Source organism: Notothenia coriiceps, unplaced genomic scaffold (assembly GCF_000735185.1).
Source record: "Notothenia coriiceps isolate Sejong01 unplaced genomic scaffold, NC01 NC01_scaffold00006108, whole genome shotgun sequence".
Taxonomy (NCBI): domain Eukaryota; kingdom Metazoa; phylum Chordata; class Actinopteri; order Perciformes; family Nototheniidae; genus Notothenia; species Notothenia coriiceps.
In genome coordinates this window covers 22,159-29,755 of record NW_011338809.1, presented here as the reverse complement: position 1 = coordinate 29,755, position 7,597 = coordinate 22,159, and positions in this window count along the sequence as shown.

Genomic DNA, 7,597 nt, shown 5'->3' with positions numbered 1-7,597 from the left:
CTGACAGGCAGGTAGGCCCATCCATTTATTTTAGCCAGGCCGGCTAAAATGATTGGTCGTGCTTTTACATGTTACTACGGCTTCCACAGATGACTTTCTTTATGGATTTTTTGTCAAAGCACTTCAGATATTCATTGCTTCGAGATGTTAAGAGCATTCCATTGAATATAACAAAAAGGTGTATCTCGAGCCGGTTTCTCCAACTTACCTACCCCCACCTTTTAAGTTGACCCTCCTTTGATGAAAGAAATTGCATGCAGATTTTATGGGTTAATTTAACCTATTGTTGTGGTGATCGTCAGCTCAACCCCTCACACTTCAGAAACTTTTCCATATCCTGATTGTGTAAAGATGTCAGAACTGTGATAGAAAACTCTTGTATCTGTGAATGATGACTCACAACCCCCCAAGCCCAAAACCCATGGGACACTTACTTGTAGATCAAAGAGGTAAAAGGAAGCAGGATTATAATATATTTCATATTTCTGAACAGGCAGCATGTATGTCATGCTTTTGAAAACTAGAATCAGAGACAGCTTGGTAAAATTTAACATCTCTAAAATCAAATAAGATGAAAATATATAAATAATTGCAACATGACGTGAACAAACTTGACGTGAAAAATAAGTTTACAAATAAGATTCAAGAGTATTAAAAGTGAGAAATTACTAGCTGTTAATAAATAAATTGCTTTTCAATATATTGTCAACTTTATTTGTTCCATTTAATTGAGATAATTCAAATTTCTATTTTAATGAAAATATGTTTTACAGAAGCGTAAAGCATAGTCCACACATTGAATGACAAATACCACAAAATTACATGGTTAGGCTATTTTCGATTGATGCATTTACGCTGTTATGGTTACAATGAATACAAACTGACAACCAGCGTTGAATCAAAGCAGAAGTTATAATTCTGCTCAAGCATTACTTTATCTCTGTATTTCATCAGTCATCCCGTAAGCTATCATTGCACCAATGGCGTAAAGCAGATAAAGTTATGAAAGGCAGCCTGTACAGAGAAAATTAACATTCAAGACCCGCTGGTGTGTGACGTACATTCCTGAGGCATTTGAATGCAGACTCCAGAAAACCATTTCATGTATAACTAAACCGGGAGCTGTACGAGTTCAGCATGAATCATCGAATCCTCTTTCCCGTCGGGTTCAAATAATATTACCAGCATGGACCCTATGGCAATTACATAACTCATCTCTGCCAAATAAATAGCAACCCTGACTGCCAACACTTGTCCGGAGTATGAATACACGTCTATGTACAGTATATTGTTCTTGTAGTGTGTTAGTGGGATAATCTGTTCCAAAATACTGCTGAGAAGATGAAGGAACATGGTCAGCAGCTCTGTGATATCCACTCCTTGCTTCTGAGGTGAAGATGTGTTTCCATTAAAATCGTTCCCCTTACTTCAGAGCCTCTATTTATAATGATATGTCATTAAGATACCATTGATTCCCCCTTGAGGGGGGTCACTAACTTATGTATGTTTCCAAAGGCAGTTATCATCAGGTATGGACCATTATGACAGTGAGATAAGATTATGATGACAGTGTGGAAGTAGTAGATCTTTAATTAGCTCGCAAAATTATATTGCGAGTTGATTAAAGTTATATGTACATTGGTACATTCAGGAAGAGCAAAAGATGGGATATTTGTGCTTCAATGACAGTTGATTTTGCATATATTTTTAATTTTGTAGTTTTTCGTGGTATCTTTGCAGGATTTCTGACATCAGTGTCTTGAGAGGTTAATAGCAGCATATGCTAACCAACATAGTCCATTTCCCTTTTTGCCATATGCATCTGCTGATCCCATTATGGGTATTGTGTGTGTGTTGTGATGTGTGTGTGTGTGTGTGGTTGTGTGTTGTGTTGTGTTGTGTGGTGTGTGTGTGTTTTGTGTGTTCTATGTGTGTGTGTGTGTGTGTGTGTGTGTTGTGGGTGTGTGTGTGTGTGTGTGTGTGGTGTGTGTTGTGCGTGTGTGCGTGTCTAAGACTGTGACTGGTAAAGAGAGCAGCGAGAGACACGCGTAAGGTTTGTTTTCCGGATGAATCTTTCAGTTCAATACTTACACGATGGAGGGAACTGTGAGAACTTTACAGATCCTTCTGCTCTGGTATGTATAAGCCCGCAGTCAATCACGTGTCTCCATTTTTGCTGAATGTTTCAAATAGAAAAGATCACAAGGTCGTGTATTTTTTAGAGCAGCCCAATTCGTCATGTAATTCTTCTCACAAGTCCGAAAGTTACTAAATTTCCAACACACGTTCATTCAAGTGTTACCGATAAGAAACAAATAGAAGTGGGAAGGAATAGCCGATATAGACACAACGCGCCCAATGTGTAATGTTCCGGTGTACATTAAAGCAAATTTAATAGACTGGGACGAACGTGTCGGGCTGTGTAAACACAAATGTCATGCTTCTAATGTTGCGTTTTCGACTGCATTCCCGGCGAGGGCTGATAAAACGCAGCCCTATTGCCTTTATTTCCCACGTGCATTAATAGGCTTGCTTCTTAGAAGTGACGCCGCCATCTCTTCAGGATTGGCCTGCCTCACCAAGGCCCTCTCTCCCCCCTTCCGACCCGCGCATACGATTAGAGGTTTATAATGAGGCGCTCCGTGCGTCTAATGCCTTCTGTAAGGTCATCTCCTTCCTTACTATCCTCTAATCTTTATTCACAAAGCGTAGCAAGTCACCCTCTGTTGTTTCACTCATCTGATTTGGGTTCTCTATTACCTCTTACCTGATGCATCTTTCACCATTACGTTCTCATGCTGGTAATCTTACATGGTACTAATTATCCTTCAATTCTATTCCTGGTATGAATCTGCTTCAGTGTTTTTATACATGTCCTTGGGATGCCCTTGCACACATTGCATCTTATTATTATAGTTGTCTATTCTTTATGCATGTGTTCAAACATCCTCCTCACCTTTGCTCTGTGATTTCCTGATTTTCGCCCTCAACCGCCATTTCTTGCCATTCTAGAGCTTTTAGTATAGCATTTTTCTGCTTCTTTACTGTTCCATATGTATTTATATAGCCCCGCTATGGTTACTCATTTTCCTTTGTCACCCACACAGTTTTATCTGTCTGATCCAAACATATATGGATAGTCTGAGCTGAAGTTTTGTGCTAGAAGTACAATCGCGTTTGGCAAGTCTTATCTTGAGGTAGTGTGACATCGCTATAGTGATATTGATTGCAGGTTCAGACCTGCTGTCTCTCAGCAAGGGGAAGATATGTGTTCTGTCTCTATANTTTAAAAAAATATTCCAACGCTTCCAACGCTTCTCTCCCCATTCACTTTGAATGGGGTGACGTCACTTTGCCTCGCTTTTCGCCGAACTGCATTGTGAGCCTCACAATGCAGTTCGGCGAAAAGCGAGGCAAAGTGACGTCACCCCATTCAAAGTGAATGGGGAGAGAAGCGTTGGAAGCGTTGGAATATTTTTTTAAAGCTACTGTGTGGACGGGCCGTTACGATGTTCCATTTAATGAATTGACAATGCTTCAAGCTTAATTAGCCTGTCATCCTTGCATTAGTGTCGGAAGAAAACATATTTAAAGCTTTCAAAAGTCAATTTTGTTATTACATTTTGTTATCCCCCTCAGAATTAAAGATCTTTCCAGGAACCACACTCTCAATGCAGTACTTCCAGGAAGAGTTGCTATCCGTTTCTATAGCTCGTCCTAATTAGCCAACCACTGTAATTAAGAGGAACACTCTTTAAAATGAAAGGGTAGAGGCCTTGTCTGTGCAGTTCTCTGTGGGTGGACAGAGTATTAAAGACCACATATCTGCGTCTCCAAGGGACTAGTTTTATCCGGACTACTTCTTTCTTTGAATAGTTCTCAGCTGAAGAACAAAGTACATCCTATTTCCACTGAAATTCATGTCTCTCACAATAGCACTTTCATATATATCTACTGGTCACTGAGAGAAAAAAGAAACATAGACATGAGTAGTCGAAGTCAAATGCAACTTCTCTTTTAGAAAACGGAGTACATTAGTGTTTCTTTTGACCGACCATGCACATTAAAGGTCACCTATTATGCAAAATCCACTTGTTCATGTCTTTTATACATAAACATGTCTCCCCCAAAAGATATTGTGAACGTTTCAGGAAAATAGATTCTCTATCTTTTTGTCCTGATCCATTTATATAAAAACCTGTCTGAAAATGAGCTGATCAGATTTGGGTCACTTTATGATGTCATAACGATTTTTTTGGCTTGTGTAACCATTAGCCAATCACCAACCAAGGTAACACCCCCCCCACCTTATCACCTGAATCTCCTCCGAGAGCACCATTGTGTTCTTTTGAACCAAATGTCTCTCAGAGGGGCGTGGGGAGGGGCTCCTTATTTTCATCTAAAGTAACAGACAGAGAATCAGCACTTTTGAAACAGGGCTGAAACAGAGGGGATAATGGGATGCTGCAATGATCTGTTTGGTGTTTGGAGCCTAACACTTCAGAGACATGTTATGTATATATCTGAGACCTATAATATATTGATGAAAAACAGAATAATAGCGGACCTTTAAAGCTCAGAGATGACCTTGAACAATGGAAGGAGCCATTGGCATAATTGCAAAAATTCTAATAAAAAATGAATGAAATCTTTTTTAATTGCACAAAACACAATCATTGTCATTACTCTAGGTAACTGTATTAGGTCAAAGACAACGCCACGCATTCCCAAGAACGGAGAAGATGTATGTGATTTATTGCTACTGACTCGAGACATCTAGTTTGGCAGATTCAACAGAATGGAAAGATAGACAGGCTCGGGGGTTGAAGTGGAGTTAGACAGGTAGGCAAGCGGACCTGGCAGAGAAGCACGATCAACAGGATGGAGAAGTGGACAGGCGGACCAGTTAGAAAGCCAGAGAAGTCGGGCAGTCATCCACACTCGACAGCTAGATTGGCAGGCGTCCGTCCACAAAGACACCCAAGCCTTTGTCCACAGACAGCTGTCCATCCTCTGATCAGCGATCGCTCAAAGCTTTTTTTTGAAGTAAGATGATAAAATCCGAGGCAAAGCCGAGCAGATTGGCATGTTTTGCTCTGATCAAAACTGCTATGCAACCGGGTGTATGTGTGTTCTCAGAATTAAGGGGCACTTAGGATCAAAATTGTGTCAAACTTGTTAATTAATTATGGAACTTGGGTTAATCATGTACAGTACAGCTTGGAACAAAATGATAAAAGTACTGTAAAACCAGTAGCAACAGATACATTTTTAAATCTGTTTCTTGATTTTAGTGATGAAACAATACTTTTGTTAATTGAGTAGAGTTGATAGATAGACATGTAATCAAAATCTATTAATACAATGTTTGATGAATTTATCTCCTTCAAGTTCCTAAACTACTAAAATCCTGGTACATATATTATTTAAATTTAAAAGGCATGCACACTAGGCAGCGAAGGCCGCTTCTGACATTTCCACCAGTCTCCTCAGTCCAACAAGAATCATTCTACGAGAGCAAAAGCAATCAGACATCACATTTCCGATGCTGCCGTGATGTTCTGCCATTTTTTTTTCCTGTATGGATGAACAACTCAGATGAAGGGGTGTGGGTGATTGAGATATATTGATGTTGAAAATCAAATGAAATTTACCATGCCTTTCAAGTCTGATCTTTCTCCAGCGTGTAGGTGTCGAAGCAGGCTGGCTCTGCATGTGCTTCATCCACTCAAGCCTGCATACGAATTAGCCTTCATCTCCCGAGGCCATTATCTGAGCTTTTTCGTTATGTTGAGTCTCCGTTTCCTTTTTTAGGCCATTTTTTTTCCCTCTGCTGTGTCAACTGCTGTGTCAAGCACATATTATTTTTAGTTAATTACCTGTCTCTGTCAACCTCCAGCATCCCACTCTGTGGCATCGCTGCATAAGCCTGGCTTCAGATTGTCTTCCACTGCAGGAAAATGCACACCTCTCATGATTGATGACTATTCTCCTGCAGCTTCACTTCAGTATTCCAGTCTTGTAGGAGAAAGATGCAAAACACATTATGTAAACACTTGTTCTCAGAATAAGTCCCTACTAATTGTCTTCAATTTCTTTAGCATTTTATGTTTTTTTAAAGATTGGTTTCGGGCCATCTGCGAAGAGACATATAGGCCGCTATCCCAATAGAGTGATGCAGGAATGAGTTAGCAATTCATTTCTTCAGTGCTCCCTCGTCTCAAAGTCAACATTTGTGTTTGGTTAGATTCCCAAACTACACGGTTTATACAAGCTTACAAGGTTTTCATGTTATGTTCTATGAGTGGTTAGATCAGACTTCTAAACGTCATCAAGTCAATCATTAGCAATAGCCACCCTTTACCTTAGTGGTGCGACATGAAGTAACGCTACTGTGATGTCGTCTGACTATAGCACCCCATTAGCTATTTATGTCTTGCTTTCAGCATTATAAAAGATGTGGAGATTATCCTGCTGCATCATAAACTTTTTTTCTGCAATATTCCGAAAATCCAATAGGAAAATCCCAATGCTTTTAGTTGAGGGCAACACGTTCTCACTCCCAACCTGTCACATATTGACGGACGGTCAGGGCCCCTCCCCTTGGAAGTCAGTTTTCAACGGGCAGAGCGTCCCATAGAGCTTCATAGCGTTGATAATAGACGCCATGAGAACGCTCCCGACCCCGACGGTCGGTTGTTATTGTCAATATTAATATAATAATTATTTATTTTTTAATAATCACACTCGATTTTGCCGATTTTCTTGTTGCCCCAGCTGGTCGACACCTCTTTTAGCAGAAACAAAGTGTCAGGATGCGTGGAAAAGGTAGGACCCAAAAGCAGTATTAACGAAAAGCGAGCTTTATTAAATAATAAAAGCTGTGGCAAAAAAGGCAGTATCCAAAAAACAAATGAGCAGCACAAGGAACACAGACCGTGGAATAACATGGAGGGGAAACAATGAACCGACATGGAACACAGGGGAAGACTAGACTAAATACACAGAAGGGTAATCACAGGACAAGACACAGCTGGGCAGGGGAGGGAGAAACACAAGGGTCATAACTAGGGCCAAGAAAGGGTGGGTGGAGGGGGTCTGGAGGACGGGTCTCGAGCGGACGGCCCGGGGGCAAGGCAGAGACCAAGGAGGGGTCTCGGGCGGACGGCCCCGGGGCAAGGCAGAGTCATGTGGGGCGGAAGACCCAACGCGGGCAAACTCAGGGGCCGAGCATGAGGGTCGAAGGTAGCGGCAGGAAGACTCAGGGGGCCGGGCCCGAGGACGAAGACCGCGGCTCTCAGGGGGGCCGGGCAGGAGCCGTGTTCGACCGGCAGGAACCGGAGCCGGTGGGACAGGTGTCGGCAAGATCCCCACGGAGGGACAAGGAGTTGGCAGGCCCCAGGCGAGACAGGTGATGCGATGGCTTCCAGCGAAACGGGCATGGGTTGGCAGGGCCTCCCGTAGGAAGAGTAGGTCGGCGGGAACCCCCAACGGGACAGGACACAGGGCCGGCAAGTCCAACCGGCAGAGAGTAGGTCGGCGGGAACCTCCAACGGCAAGGACATAAGGGTTGGCAGCCCCGCAGAAGAGTAGTCGG